This window comes from Scyliorhinus torazame, chromosome 12 (assembly GCF_047496885.1).
Source record: "Scyliorhinus torazame isolate Kashiwa2021f chromosome 12, sScyTor2.1, whole genome shotgun sequence".
In the NCBI taxonomy this organism is placed as follows: domain Eukaryota; kingdom Metazoa; phylum Chordata; class Chondrichthyes; order Carcharhiniformes; family Scyliorhinidae; genus Scyliorhinus; species Scyliorhinus torazame.
The window spans coordinates 215,865,818-215,882,548 of NC_092718.1; the positions used below are offsets into that span (position 1 = coordinate 215,865,818).

General features: G+C 54.6%; 1 long non-coding RNA gene across 1 annotated transcript in view; it reads right to left on the bottom strand.

Moving 5' to 3' along the window:
- Positions 1 to 218: 218 nt before the first annotated feature.
- LOC140386979 (uncharacterized) overlaps positions 219 to 16,731 on the bottom strand; it is a 126,167-nt gene continuing 109,654 nt past the window's right edge. Inside the window, exon 6 of the long non-coding RNA XR_011933719.1 lies at positions 219 to 1,993. This is a non-coding gene — a long non-coding RNA (uncharacterized lncRNA). The remainder of the gene's footprint in view (positions 1,994 to 16,731) is intronic.

Sequence of the window (16,731 nt, forward strand, 5' to 3'; positions counted from 1 at the left end):
TAGACATCTCAGGTGTTTGTGGGGCTGAAGAAAATGAGGAGGGATGAGGCCATGTAGGGATTTGAAAGCAAGGATACAAATTTAAAAATCAAAGCGTTGCTTGAACAGGAGGCAAAGTAGATCTGTGAAGACAGGGTTGGTTGGTAGGTGAATGGAATTTGGTGTGAGTTACGGGACGGGCAGCAGGGCTGTGAATTAAGGTTTCAGCAGCACAAATCAACCAACATCACAGAAGTGGAAATAGACTTGCTAGTCTGTTGTCTTTTTTATGTAGCATTTTTACTAAAATCAAGCCCATAGTTGAAACTCATGTTTTCATGGCCTTATGGATTGATTTCTTTGGAATTAGCTTAGTGATTCATTTCAGTAATCTGATAGAGACAGATCCAAATTTAAACAGATAAAATTTGAAAGATTTATTTATTTCTATCAGTGAGAAACTGGAATACAGATTTATATATGTGGCAAATTGTCATCTTTTAAGAAGTCATTATTGTTTAAAGACTAGATAGTAAAACTACTGCAGATGCTTTCAATCTGCTAGTTTCTGTTTGAAAGGAACTGTTTGCAGTCTCTCAGTTGGATTCACAAATACCTGCTTTAAGTACTCTTTTGTGCTCTTTAAAAAAGGAACTTTTAGACCAAAAGTTGCAAATGTTGCTCAATTTCAAGTAATATAAAAGATTCTATTCATCTGATGCTTAATCTCTGTAAACAATAGAAGTTTCAGTTGGATTACTCCCTGCTGTGTTTAATATGGTGTAATGATCAGCCATATCATATGGAATGGTGGAACAGGCTCAAATGGTGGAATAGTATTATAGTCTTACGTATCTTCACGTTTTTTTGAAGTGTCATCTGTACCTCCTCATGTTTTGCAACTTGTGACACAATTACCCTGTCCTTCCTCAGTGCCTCTCCCCTATGATACACCTACATGACTCCTGCCTATCATGCTTTTACTGTTCTATGTTCTATTACTTATCTCAAAATATCACTATCTCGTATCCATTAATTTCTCTTCCTGCACTTACACAATTCGTTCGGAATTCCATACTTAGCCACTTCCTCTATTCATTTTTCATGCGACCCCTCAGTTATATCAGGGGGAAATTTGGGTCAGCTTTCATATTGAGGCCCTGGTTCATCTCTCTGTCATTATCCTTGATATTGCTGGTGCTGTTTGACCGCATGGCTGACATAGCTATGTCTGAGCTAACATTCAATTCCATAACTTCCCAGTTGCTCATTCAGCTTAAACCAATAATATTCAGCATTGCTTCATAACATTGTCTGCTTATGTTGCAACCTATCTCCATCACCAGTGAGTTGGTCTCACATTGTGGTCTTCAAATATATTTTAAATTCTATGCATTAATTATATGACTGTTTATGTATTGTGCAATCCCCTCTCCCATAGATACAGAATGTACAGGTGCATGCTATTTCAATTATGATTGAATGTCAATATGTGAGGTTTTTTTCATGTATGTATTGTTACATTTTAGTCACCCCAGGATGGGTGCTTTGTGATAGGAAATGTTATGTTGGTGTGCGCACAACATCACCCTAGCTCAGTCATTTTCAAAGTCAGGGTCCCGACCTGCGGTGGGTCGCGGGCGTGTGTTGCAAGAGTCGTGCGGCCATTGGTCACGGCGTTCCTGATCGCGGGAAGTAGTGCCAAACGGCCATGCCCAGCTTTCAGAATGACGGCCATTCCACCCATGCATGCCCCCTCAGCAGTGTGCAGGGCCGGAGCCCAGAGAGGCAGACCGCCTCCTCCTGACATCAGCATGCTTTCCCAGGAGCAGATTTTTTGTTTTTAAATCGATACAGTCTTCCTGCCTGGAGCGGCGACAGAGAGCAGGTCACGTGCCCCATACACTGACATCACGTTTTCTGGGTGTGAGAGAGATTCCTGCATTTTATAGCTGCCAGCAGTGCTGGTGTGAGCTCCAGGGCGTCTGGTGAACAACCCTCGAAGAAGAAGAAGCTGAAAACAGGAACAATATAAGGTTTGGGTTTATTAATTGTGCCACTGCAAATCAGGATGCAAAGTTCATGTGTGTTACATGGAGGGAAGTACTGGCAAATGAAAGATAAAAACCCTGAAATCTTCAAAGGCATTTGAAGACTAAGCATGGCGAGTTCGAGGACAAACCTCTTGATCTTTTTCAACGGATGCAATGAGATCTTAAATCATCAGCTGAACTCCTTAGTAGAAATGTGACATTGAAAGCAAGTGAGATTGTGAGGATCAAGCAGGCTCACCTGTCACATTAAAGGTAAGCGGAAATGGTGGGTCGTGAAGTTTGGGCAGTGTGGGTCACGAACGCTGGCCGGCGTGAATCCCGAAGGATGGCCGGTTGCTAAATATGTGTCCCAGGCAAATAAGTTTGAAAAACACTGCCCGAGCTAACTCTCAATCCTGATTCTATGCCATTGTTATACCAGTAAGAAGTCTTACCACACCAGGTTAAAGTCCAACAGGTTTGTTTCGAAGGAGCACAACTCCTTCATCACCTGCTGGACTTTAACCTGATGTTGTAAGACTTCTTACTGTGCCCGCCTCAATCCAACGCCGGCATCTCCACATCACTGTTATACCAGTAAACCATCAATTAAGGTGAGAAGTGAATCAATGGCAGTAAAAGTGCCTTGACATGCATATAATATTTCCACTGTCTCATGTCTCAATGTGATGTTTTGTAAGAATGCACAAATTGAATGTGTGAAAAAGCCCTAACACGTTTATCTGCTTTGTTGCATGATCACAGATTTTTGAATAAAGGTGTGTATGCAACCTTTGCTAATCCCAATTTCTCAGTCCTGAGGCATTAATATGTGTGCACATGTTGTAAAGACCCAATGACATTTTAACACTAATGTGGTTTACTGACATAAACCCTACCAATATCTCTGCTGTGTGCTTCCACGTAAATTGAGTAATTTGAAATTATTCCAGTTGGTACTTGGTGCAGCTTAAAATAGTGCAGCTACAAACATGTTAATAGCTCTGAGCAATCCATCCCTGATATACATGCATAGTTATTTTATGGTTGGTTTGTTAGTAAAATCCCGATAGGTTGCCTTGGTTTAAAGCTTGCCGTCTTATATTTAAAAATAGGAAAATACAGATGCAGGTGTGCCACATATACCAATTTTAAACATCTAACCCAAGTGTAAAGTGCCAGGGTGCTAAATACTCTACCTTTAAGTCCCATTGTGTGGAATTCCTAATGCAAATGTAAGACAAAAACACAAAACAGTAAGTCTGTATAAAAATGTCCCTTAACCCTTTTGTTAATCAGTTTCATTCCCAAAGTACCATGGACACCAATAAAGTAGAAAAATCGGATCAATTTTGTATAAAATACATAATTCTATTAAGCATTTGAACAAAAACAGAACATGCTAGAAATGTATAGCAGATGTGTCTCTCAGAAATAAAGGTTCATGTTTTGGCTCGATACTTTTTGTCATAAACTTCAACTGTGTTTTCTCCCAGATTCTGACAGATGTTCTCTGAATTTCCAGCCTTTAGTGTTTTTAATTAAGATTTCCAATGTTTGCAGTTTCTCTTTTTATATCTTTCTTATACATTTGTTCCTCAAAATCTCTCAAAATGAAACACCCACAGTTATACCAGGATCGCACCCACCCATTAGCTCCCAAACCAATTCTGCTGGGGCTGGTGGGTCATTAGGACTGCATCTAACTCACATGGGGCAGCAAGTTGATTTTCTGACGTCCATCCCCTTCCATGGTGGAGGAGTTGTTCAGACTCTGGTCACATCCTTTTGGTAAGTAGCTTTTTAAAAACCATCACTTCTTTGTGGTTCAGGTTGTTTCCTGGTCTGGACTTCACCAAAAGAAACCATTTTTCCCTTTTGCGAGACAATCCAGTTCAACTGATTCGGCATACCAACCCCCACATACAAGTCCAAGACCTGACTGTGCTAAAGAAACTCTAAACTCCTGGGGCGAGATTCTCCGACCCCCCGCCGGGTCGGAGAATCGCCGGGGGCTGGCGTGAACCCGCCCCCGCCGGTTGACAAAGTTTCCGGCACCGGCTATTCGGCGGGGGCAGGAATCACGGCGCGCCGGTTGGCGGGCCCCCCTGCAGGATTCTCCGGCCCGAATGGGCCGAAGTCCCGCTGCTAAAATGCCTGTCCCGCCGGCGTAAATTAAACCACCTACCTTACCGGCGGGACAAGGCGGCGCGGGCGGGCTCCGGGGTCCTGGGAGGGGGGGTGGGGGGGGCGATCTGGCCCCGGGGGGTGCCCCCACGATGGCCTGGCCCGCGATCAGGGCCCACCGATCCGCGGGCGGGCCTTTGCCGCGGGGGCACTCTTTCCCTTCCGCCTTCGCCACGGTCTCCACCATGGCGGAGGCGGAAGAGACTCCTTCCAATGCGCATGCGTGGGAATGCCGTCAGCGGCCGCTGATGCTCCCGCGCATGCGCCGCCCGGAGATGTCATTTCCGCGCCAGCTGGCGGGCCACCAAAGGCCTTTTCCGCCAGCTGGCGGGGCGGAAATTCGTCCGGCGCCGACCTAGCCCCTCAAGGTTGGGGCTCGGCCCCCAAAGATGCGGAGCATTCCGCACCTTTGGGGCGGCGCGATGCCCGTCTGATTTGCGCCGTTTTGGGCGCCAGTCGGCGGACACCGCGCCATTTCCGGAGAATTTTGCCCGTGTGGAAACTACCCTTGAAAAGTGCACAGGTCTCATATAGAACAACAACATTGTGCCTGATTCTTTGACCCCTAGTTTCATGCTAGCACCTTAGAATCGTAGAAATACCACTGTAAATTTACAAAGTGGAAGTGAGGAGAAAGTGATTTGTCAATGCTCTGAACCTAAGTTTGAACCACAAAATATACGGTCCAATAATATGACTTGCTGTATTATTGAGCGTATTGACTCACTAACTTGCTGTATTATTGAGCGTGGAAGGCTGAGGTCTACCGCACACCCGATACACACTATGAACTCTAACAGAAGCCCAAAGTGCAACCTGTGTTTTGGAACCAAATATTGTACAAATCAGGGAGCCTCCTCCCAAAGGAATTGGAGTCATGCTGAAACGCAACACTGAATTATAATTCCAGGTTGATAATGATTCGACAAAATTAACTCCTTTCTTTTATTATTTGATAATCTGCCTCAAAACCAGGTTAGTGAATACCGAAATGAGGAACTGCTGGTCTCCGTGGCCTTCTAAATATTTGTGTTTTTTTTAAAGTTTAATATCAATCCTTGGCCGGGATTCTCCCCTACCCGGCGGGGCGGGGGGTCCAGGCGGGATGGAGTGGCGGGAACCACTCCGGCGTCGGGCCGCCCCAAGGGTACGGAATTCTCCGCACCTTTAGGGGCCAAGCCCTCACCTTGAGGGGCTAGGCCCGCGCCGGAGTGGTTGGCGCGCCGCCGGCCAGCGGGAAAGGCCTTTGGCGCCACGCCAGCTGGGGCCGAAAGGACTTCGCCAGCTGGCGGAAGTCCGCGCATGCGCGGGAGCATCAGCGGCTGCTGACGTCATCCCCGCCCATGCGCAGGGGGGTGTCTTGCACGTCGGCTGAGGTAAAGGCTGTGGCCGAGGCGGAGGGAAAAGAGTGCCCCCATGGCACAGGCCCGCCCGCGGATCGGTGGACCCCGATCGCGGGCCAGGCCACCGTGGGGGCACCCCCCGGGGACAGATCGCCCCCCCCCCCCCCCAGGACCCTGGAGCCCACCTGCGCCGCCTAGTCCATCGGTAAGAGAGGTGGTTTGATTCTCGCCGGCGGGACAGGCATTCCAGCAGCGGGACTTCGGCCCATCGTGGGCCGGAGAATCGCCGGGGGGGGCACGCCGACCGGCGCAGCACGATTCCCGCCGCAGCCGAATATCATGTGCCAGAGAATTTGGCAAACGGCGGGGGCAGGATTCACGCCAGCCCCCGGCGATTCTCCGACCCGGCCGGGGGTCGGAGAATCCCGCCCCAGGTTAGTAAGTATGAACATCCCTTTTAATCTATCCAATATGGAACCCCCAAGACCTGGCTGTGAAGCTATCTTAGCACAAGGGCTCAAATGTTGGAGGCAATTCAGCGATTGGATTGCGCCCAGTGCAGATCGGGGCACGTCGGATGAATAGCGGGCGAAGGCAAAATCTAGATTCTCACCAGGCGTGAACCATTTTGCAAGTCAAACTGCCCGCTCCCTATGGCAAGTTCTGGTTCTCGCCCAAAATGGCGAGGGTATCCCTAATTTGTATGCATTTCAATCTTATTAACGAGATTGAATTCAAATGCAGCAGCCTCCCAGGAATTAACCGACTCCCCAGCGGGAAGTCACACGGGCGTCGTTTAGTATTTCTTTTCAAAAACGCAACGGATACAGAGGGGAAGTGAGGAGGCGAGTAGCCATTTCCAATTTCCGGCATAAAGCTCAAGGGCACTGCTTGAGGAGGAGGAGGGACGATTGTGGGGTGTGGGCAGACCTGCTGTGAAGATTAACTTGACAGCTGTGTCACATGTATGAGGTGTGACATGTTTTAATAGTGACCATTTTACTGTGACAGATTTCCATTCCCCCCTAGCTCAGATAGTGACTCCACCAGTGTCCACCCCCTGCTCCTCACTATTTTAGATCTCTTGTGGTCTAGTGTTGCATCTAGGTGTGTCCCAGGATGCACATCATAGGTGGAGGTAGCCTGTTGCTTTCCATGCCCTATATCTTTTGATGTCTTTCATAGAAGTCCCTTGGAGAGCCTGGAGCTAAGAGTCATCAGCCGACTTATCGGTGTCATTGGCATTGGGCGCACTCTGTTCTGCCTGCTGCCCTTGAGATGCACCGGTGTCAGGAGAACAGGAAATTTCCGTAATCCCCTTGGGGGCAGGCCTCGGGTTGACCTCCGGCGCGCCCTCCTCCCCGACTGCGCCCGCAGGGCCCTGGGGACGCCATGGGATGAAGCGACAGCTGGTTTGAGCTCTAGAGGCCTCTGAGTCAACTGACGCTTTCAGTCCTGAAGGCTCCCCATTGTCTGCACCATGGTGTCGACGCCCTCAGCAATGGTCCTCAGTGACTGGACCCATGCTCTGTAGTGCCTCAGCAATGAAATGAAATGAAAATGAAAATCGCTTATTGTCACAAGTAGGCTTCAAATGAAGTTACTGTGAAAAGCCCCTAGTCGCCACATTCCGGCGCCTGTTCGGGGAGGCTGTTACGGGAATTGAACCGTGCTGCTGGCCTGCCTTGGTCTGCTTTCAAAGCCAGCGATTTAGCCCTGTGCTAAACAGCCCCTTGCCAACCTGCATCTGGGATTATACCCCTCATCGACTGGGACATGATGCAGAGGCCCTCAGTCAAAATCGTCAGAGACAGAGCCATGCCTTGGCCACCAGCACTCAAGACGCGGACATCATGCTGCAGGTTTTCCACTGCGGCCCTCGGTGCCACGCATTGTCGGCACCATCTCCTGCGCCTGAAGCCTTTGGATCTCCACCAATTGGCCTTGCAATCGCTGGAATGTTGCTGACACCCCCTCCTGAATCTCATGGCTATATCCCATCATCTGCATCAGCTCTGGGAGCACCTTGTCCAGAGGTTCGGTACCTGGCTAGGACCCAGCTGCGTCCTGGGATCCAGCAGATCTACAACTGCTGACTTCCTTGGATGTTCCTGCCTCCACCAGGTGTGCATTAGCATCTTTATGCTGCTCACCAGATTGTGCCCCAATAGCCTGTCCACTAATGTGGCCCACCAAGGTGTGTGTCTCTGCGCTTGTTGATGGTGTGGACGATAAATGTGACACCTCACAGATGGTCACTTGAGAGCTCTTCCTCGAGGTATTCTCTTGGGTAGCGAGTAATACGACTCCAGATGGCCTGGCCTCATCGGATGGTGATCCTGCAAAACAATGGACATGTGGTCAGTGAGAGGGAAGGATCATTTTGTCTGACATGAACAACTCACTTGAGACAGTTCTTCTGGATGAAGTGGCAGTGGATCCTCACCTCTCTGTCACAGTCCAAACTCGCGGTCGGCGACTGCTTTCTCCTCGGTCAAACCCGTAATTTCCAGGATTTGAATCTCTGGGATTCCGCCCCGTCTTGGCCCTTTCCTGTTCATTATGGACTATCTTTTCCTGTGGGGACAAAGAGGGGGCTGCACACTTGATGAGCCATGGGGTCTATAGCAGGTGGCATGTGGGCACCGCACCTGGACATGAAGGGGTTGTGCTGGTGGGTACCGGGGTTCTGAGGAACAAGCTTGAAGATCGGATGTGGGAGGGTTGGCGTTAGATTGAGGAGATGGGCGGTTTGGGAATTTGAGGGGTAGCAGGTGGAACTCATGCCAGTAGACAGATGATAACTTAGCCTTGCAGCTCGTGGGAGGCCATTGGTCTTCTTCCAACATTGGCCGGCAGTCCTCCTTGTATGCTGCCTGCACTGACAGCCGCTGTCACTGACTCCCACGTGGCATTGCTCATTCTGTTGCTGGTCCTTCGGCCCCTTCGGGGGAAAAAGGGTTCCCTGTCCCTCATCCACAGCATCGAGAAGCCCTGTCACGTTGGTAATCTTCAAAGTGAGGAGCAGGTCTGTACACTGCCATGCTTGTGTGTTGACTGGGAGTGAGTGGTGAGGGAGGGTTCAAAAGCAACTCCCCCTTGTTAGCGGTGAGCAGCTGAGGCTCAAGTCAGCTGAATCAGATGACGAGGGGGCCAGTAACGTTGAGAATCTTGTGGGAGCTCATTTTTGGCACTAAGTGCCTTTGAATATGTGATCTTGCCAAAGTGGCAGTTGCAAAACTCCCTGCAAACGAGCCCAAAAACTGGACTTTAACTTTGGTCTGCTGAATCGTGCCCATTGTTCTATTCAGTGTTTCATTAGGCATTAGTTGTGTAATCTATCTTACCGATTTACCAGCAATAAGCAGAACGAGATCCAAATTGATAACGGCCAAGCTTATTGCTTGCTTCAGCAAAACCTCCAATACTTCAGCAGTCATAGGATGAATTTGGCAGTGTTTGTTACAAAACAAATGATCTTTTCCAGGTATTAAGGATCTCCTTAACTGTAATTGTTTTGAAAACATCTAGTTGTTACCAAGACTCTCAGAATATTGTTAGTCTGTTGTTTAGAGATGCATGAAAATGTAGGGCGAGATTCTCCATCCAGCGTCTCTGGAATTCTAAAGTACGATCGGGCAGCGAATTCGGCGTCAGCCAAAATTTGAGGTTGGCACCGGACACTGAATGAAATGCCATGCTCCAGTCTCTCGACAGCAGTGTCAATGTGTTCTATGCCATACACCGGCGTGGGAATGCGAATTGTATGGTAAACACCGTTGGAATATCATTGATGGGCCCGACTCGGCATTTTCTGGGCCTCCCACGATGCTCTGCCCCGCCAGGAGGAATTACCGACAGCAAGGTTCACTTGTGGTATTTACAATGGGGAAATGGGCGCTGTGGCTGCAGAGGGAGAGGGGGTACGAAGAGCTCCCAACATCGCTATAGTGTGCTGCCACTTGTTCTGCTGGCTGGGGGTATTTGCCAGAGCTCGGGTGAATAGTGGGGGCGGCCAGTAGGTGGGCCGTGGGGTCAGGGTGGCCGGGCACGGACCACCATTGCCACAGCCTGCAAGGCAGCCATTCGGCTGCGCACACCGCTGACTGCCCATTGTGAACTTAGCGCCAAGAGTCATATGGGTGCCCCCCAGGACACCACCACCAGCCCCCCCCCCCCCCCCCCCCCGCAGGAACCTTCTGGCTACAGCCGTCCCATCAATAGGATGGCCGTGCCCCAGCGCAACCAGTGCCATTGTCTTTGTCGGGCTGAGGTCGGCATGCATTGGAATCGCACGGGTTCCATGTGGTGCTGGTGCTAGCCCATTAACGGGACCAGAATTGCTCCGGGACTGGCACCATTTTCGTGAACGTAGAACACTTGCAATTCAGTCCGGCATCAGCACTTAGTTTCTCAAATGGAGAATCCAGCCCATAATCTCTTGTGTCTGTATTAGGACTATCTTCTCTGTTTTAGTTGAATATACATTTACTGAGTGTGAAAGTTGTTTTCTTCAAGTATATCAGTGATTATGCAAAATATTTGCTTTGTTCTCTTTTTATAATGACATCTTTCAAAAAGTTAAAACTTATTATTGGATTTGAAGGCTACTCCCAATAGAGTTTAACAATGTTATATAGATTTCTTTGAGTGGGGAATTGTAACATAAATCTGCATCCTCCGACGTTGGCACATTGATGCACTACAGTTGAGACCATCTAGGTTATTTTGCACTTAACATTCCATATTGTTATTCTGTCCAACATTACTTTAACCATATTTAGAAATTTGCTCCATGTTTGCAACAATAATTTAAAAATTAGACATTTTGGGCGAAATTCTCCCGAAACGGCGTGATGTCCGCCGACTAGCGCCCAAAACGGTGCCAATCAGACGGGCATCGCGCCGCCCCAAAGGTGCGGAATGCTCCGCATCTTTGGGGGCCGAGCCCCAACATTGAGGGGCTAGGCCGACGCCGGAGGAATTTCCGCCCCGCCAGCTGGCGGAAACAGCCTTTGTTGCCCCGCCTGCTGGCGCGGAAATGACATCTCGGGGCGGCGCATGCGCGGGAGCGTCAGTGGCCGCTGACAGTTCCCCGCGCATGCGCAGTGGAGGGAGTCTCTTCCACCTCCGCCATGGTGCAGACCGTGGCGGAGGCGGAAGGGAAAGAGTGCCCCCATGGCACAGGCCCGCCCACGGCGGTGGGCCCGGATCGCGGGCCAGGCCACTGTGGAGGCACCCCCTGGGGCCAGATCGCTCCACGCCCCCCCAGGACCCCGGAGCCCGCCCACGCCACCTTGTCCCGCCGTTCAAAAGGTGGTTTAATCCACGCCGGCGGGACAGGCAATTTATCGGCGGGACTTGGGCCCATCCGGGCCGGAGAATCGTGCGGGGGGGCCCGCCAACCGGCATGGTGAGATTCCCGCCCCCGCTGAATATCCGGTGCCGGAGACTTCGGCAACCGGCGGGGGCGGGATTCATGGCGGCCAACGGCCATTCTCCGACCCGCTGGGGGGGTCGGAGAATGACGCCATTTATTTCAGAAGATTTAAATTTGGCAGAAAACAAATATTTAATTAAATGCAGTATTTAAATGCAATTTAACGTTCCTCAGGGTAGCATCCTCAGCTTAACCATCTTCAGCTGCTTCATCAGCAACCTTCCTTCTGTTATAATATCAGGGGCGAAATTCTCCGTTATCGGCGGAAAGTCCGCTGATCGGCGCAAAAAACGGCGCAAATCCGACTTGCGTCACGTCGGAAAAATGGGTCGATAGTCTCCGGCCCGAAATGGGCTAGCAGCGACGTAACGGGATCCGCGCTTGCGCAGTGGTTCACGCCGTGCAGCGTCATACGCGCTGCACGGCGTGACGGCTCATAAGGCCGCGCTGCTCCCCCCCACCCGACCGGAACACCCGACCGCAACACCCGACTGGATGGCTGGCCGTCGCTCAGCCCCGAGGTTCGAGTCACGCGATGTGGAGGCGCTCCTGGACGCGGTGGAGCAGAGGAGGGACACCCTGTATCCTGGGCACGGCCACAGAGTTGCCCCACGCCACAGCCGGCGTCTGTGGAGGGAAGTGGCAGAGGCCGTCACCGCTTTGGCCCTGACACCACGGACAGGCACCCAGTGCCACAAGAAGGTGAACGACCTCGTCAGAGCAGGCAGGATGAGCCTCCCCATATCCCCCCCTCCCCCATATCCCCCCCTCCCCCATATCCCCCCTCCCCCATATCCCCAAGTGAATCCAGCCCTAACCTTAACCTCTGCAATGCACGCGCAACCGATGGCGTGCATTCATATACCTGCCTAACACTGTTGCCTTTTACCCCTGCCCCCCCCCCCCCCCCCCCCCCCACAGGAGAAGCGCGCACACAACAATAGGGAGCATGTGAGGACTGGAGGAGGGCCCGCTGATGAGAGGCCACTGACCGAACACCAGGAAAGGGCCCTGGAACTGGCTGGCGGACCTGAGGACCGGGAGGTTGCTGATGCAGAGGTCGGGGGCGTACTAGCAAGTGAGCCACCGACAGCCCGTCCCCATATCCCCCCTCCCCTATATCCCCCTCCCCCGTATCACCTGATCACTGCCTGATGTCTAACCATGCATGCTTCATTGTGTATCGCAGGACCAAACGTCCAGGCACCCATCCCCGCAGATGCAGACCGCCCGCAGGATGCCCCTCGGAGACCACAGGAGACGGAGAGACCCGCACCCTCCAGCATGCGACGCCCGCAGGATGCCCCTCGGAGACCATGGGAGACGGAGAGACCCGGACCCTCCAGCATGCGACGCCCGCAGGATGCCCCTCGCACACCACGGGAGACGGAGAGACCTGGAGCAACAGGGAGACGACACCCCCGTCACGTGCGGGAGCGACCACCCAGCGACGAGGGGGGCAGCCACAGGCCCCCGTCACATCCGAGCCAGGACACCACTACCCAGGACACCACTACCCAGGACACCCCTACCCGGGACAGCACTACCCGGGACAGCACTACCCAGGAAGACGAAAGTGACTCAGAGTGGATGGGGGGAGACGAACCCCCACCCCAAAGTGCCATGGACTCAGAGTGGGACGAAGAGCACGACACAACGCAACTGCTGTCACCAACACCCTCCACCATCGCAGAAACACTCACCACGGTTGGGCACTTTAGTGATGAGGCATCTGGTACACTCACTGGTGCGCACAACACAGCCGTCCCGGTACAGCAGGTGGAGGTAGGAGCAGCAGAGGGACCGGGCGGTCGGAGGGCAGCCCAGCCCAAGCGAACATCTGCCGCCCAGATGGATCCCGGGTTCCTGCAGTTACCACACCCACACATAGATCCGATGCAGCCACCGACCCGGAGACGGGCGAAGAGGGAGACGGGCGGCTTGCGGCGGCTGCGGTCGCAGGTGGAGGAGTCCACCCGCGTCCAGGAGCTGGGAGTGGTGCCGGTCATGCGTGCCAACCAGGCCGACACCGCACGGGTGGCGTCCGCGGTGGAGGCAATGGGTGCGACGGTGTCAGACATGGGGAACGGTTTGCGAGGCCTGGGGCCTTCCGTGCAGGCGGCGTCTGTGGCCCAGGAAATGGCTGCCCTCTCACAGGAGGCCATGAGCCAGTGCCAGCGCCAGATGGCAGAGGCGCTCAACGTCATAGCCCAGTCTCTGCAGGCCATGGCCCAGTCTCAGCAGGCCATGGCCCAGTCTCTGCAGGCCATCGCTGAGGGCATCGGCGCCAGTGGCCATGTGCGAGCCGGCGTCGCACTGTCACAGACAGGGTTTGACAACCCCCTGGGCTCCATGGCTGCAAACCTGCAGACCCCTGTCGATACCAGCACGGGCCTCCAGGACTGGCAGCGCCAGATGTCGGGGGGCTTCGGATTGCCAGTCCGTTCGCATCCCCCACCCATGTAGAGGCCTGGGGGCCATCGGGCACCCCGAGGGAGGAGGAGGTGGTGTGGTCCGTCCCGGCTCCCTCTGTAGGGGAGGTCCCGGTACACCGCGACACCTCGGACTCCCCCCCTTCCGTCCCAGGTGCATCGGGTGGGCAACGGGCAGGACAGGCTGGCAGCTCGCCATCCCAGTCGCCCAGGCCGCAGCCTGGCCCATCTAGGCCAGGACGCCCCAGGAAACGGCCGCCAAAGGGATCCAGTGTCAGAGGGCAGGAATCACAGGAGTCCACCTCCAGTTCTGCTGTACCGTCTGGGGAACCACGTAGACGTAGTCAAAGGGCCCGTAAGGCCAAACAATTAGACACTGAGTAAGTTGGCACGGGTGCAGGGCACAGATGAGTTTTAGGGGCTAGGGCACGTGCATGAACTCCTTTGGTTATTAAAGTCAATGTTACACCTACCGAAGCTGCCTTTGTGCTCTGTCCAAAGTGTGCGGGGGTGTCATGTACGTTGAGCGCAAGTGTGTGTGTGAGGGGTGGTCTTACCTCAGCCCCAGGTGAGTCTGCCCCCTTCCCCCTGGGCCGCCATCAACATCCCCCGGGCAGAGGACGGGACCGTGCGCTGCAGTGTCACAGCCGCATGCAGGGATGGTCCGGGTGGATGGTGGTACTGTGGCCATGGGTCAGACATAGTCCAACGATGTAGAGCCAGGAGCTCACCGCAGGGCGGGTTGTCATCATCCTCCATGGCCTGCGATAGACACGCGTCCACCCGCAACTGTGTGAGCCCGGCCCGTTGTGCCGCAGGTGGATCGGCAATGGGGGGGGTGGTGGTGTGCATGCGGGTGGGGTGGGTGGGGTTGGGGAGGGGGGTGAGGGTGCTGGGTGGGGGGTGTGGGTGGTCGGCTGTTGCCATGGTGTGCGGTCTGTGGCCATACTACCTGATTCCCACGCCCATCTAGTCAGTGAAGCGGGCGTCTATCAGTCTGTCCCGTGCCCGCTGGGCCAGCCGGTAACGGTGGACAGCCACCCGCCTGTGTCTACCCAGTCTGCCCTGACCATTGCTCCCATCCCCCTCATCTGGGGAGGACTGGGCCTCTTCCTGCTGCTCCTCCACTCCGCCCTCCTCTGCCTGCGGCACATCGCCCCTCTGCTGGGCTATGTTGTGCAGGACGCAGCACACCACAATGATGCGGCCGACCCTATCTGACCGATACTGGAGGGCGCCCCCAGAGAGGTCCAGGCACCTGAAACGCATCTTCAGCACGCCAAAGCACCTCTCGATCACTCCCCTTGTCGCTACATGGGCATCATTGTAGCGGTTCTCCGCCTCATTGCGTGGCCTCCGTATAGGCGTCATCAGCCACGATCGCAATGGGTAGCCCCTGTCGCCCAGCAACCAGCCCCTCAGCCGGGTATGGCGTCCCTCGTACATGCCGGGGATGGATGACCGCGACAACACGAATGAGTCGTGTACACTGCCTGGGTGACGGGCGCAGACGTGCAGGATCATCATGCGGTGGTCGCAGACCACCTGTATGTTCATCGAATAGGTCCCTTTCCTATTAGTGAACACGGCCCTGTTATCTGCAGGTGGCCGCACGGCGACGTGCATCCCATCGATCGCGCCCTGGACCATGGGGAATCCGGCCACGGCAGAGAAGCCCACGGCCCGGGCATCTTGGCTGGCCCGGTCCACGGGGAAGCGGATGTAGCGGTGCGCCATGGCATATAGGGCATTGTCACTGCCCGGATGCACCGGTGCACCGATGTCTGCGATATGCCGGACAGGTCCCCACTCGGTGCCTGGAATGACCCCGTTGCATAAAAGTTCAGGGCCACCGTAACCTTGACGGACACGGGGAGAGGGTGTCCCCCGCCAGTGCCACGCGGTGACAGGTGTACCAGCAGGTGGCAGATGTGTGCCACGGTTTCCCGGCTCATCCGGAGTCTCCTCCTGCATTCCCGGTCCGTGAGGTCCTGGTATGACAGCCGGGGCCGGTACACACGGGGCGCCCTCGGGTGCCTCCGTTGCCGTGGGGCCGCGACGTCCTCCTCCCCCTCCTCGTCCTGTCGGTCAGGTGTCCCTGCAGCCTGGGCGGCTGCCGCCTGCCCCTCTGCGGCAGCCTGCGCCGCCTCTCTGGCACGCTCCTCCTCCTCCTCCTCCTCATCCAGGACAACATAGACATGAGCGGCTGCCACCACGGCGGCCAACATCGCTGGATGATCTGAAAACATGACGGCCTGGAGGGGGGGAGGGGAACGACGACATGTCATCATTGCCCATATCCCCTCCTCCCCCCAGCCAGGTGGCATGGACCGCATGGGTCCAACTGTTGGAGGCTGGCACCTGGCCAGGTGGACCAACTCACTTGCCCTCCCATCCCCCTCCTCGGCACGGATCCCCCCCAACCTCCACCCCGGCACGGACCCCCCCCCCCAACCTCCACCCCAGCACGGACCCCCCCCCCAACCTCCACCCGGGCACGGACCCCCCCCCCCAACCTCCACCCCGGCACGGACCCCCCCCAACCTCCACCCCGGCACGGACCCCCCCCCCCCCCCAACCTCCACCCCGGCACGGACCCCCCCCCCCAACCTCCACCCCGGCATGGACCCCCTCCAACCTCCATCCCGGCACGGACCCCCCCATCCACCTCCCCGGCACGGACCCCCTCCCGGCACTCCCCCGGAGCCCAGCCTACTCTAACCACACCCCCCCCCTCCCCCCGCCGCACACACACACACACAACCCGAGACACACCTCTCCTCACGCATTCAGACTGCGGCCACGCCATTGCCTGCCCAGAGCCAACCCCCCAGGCCGTCACTCACTTCCACGCTGGTCGGCGTGAGCCTGGAGCACCGGGTCACGCCGTTGAAAAGGAGGTTTAATTTACGTCGACGTGAACGGTCATCACGTCGACGGGACTTTGGCCCATCCGGAAGGGAGAATATCGGCAGGCCGAAAATCGGCTGCCTTGCGCAGACCCGTGACATTCTCCGCGGCAGCGGCGACATTAACGCCCCGCCGACTTTTCTCCCTTCGGAGACTTCGGCGGGGGCGGGATTCACGGCGGCCAACGGCCATTCTCCGACCCTCTGGGGGGTCGGAGAATGACGCCCCAGTTGTCTAGTAAACGCCCTCACCTGCATATATCTCAAGAAATTTCCCCGGGGCAACTTATACTTTTCCTCCAATGCTCCCAAAAGTCCCATCTATAAATAAATCTCCCACCCTCCTAATTCCCAACTGGTACCAGCTCTGAAATCCTCCATCCATTCTTCCTGGGGCGAACCTATGGT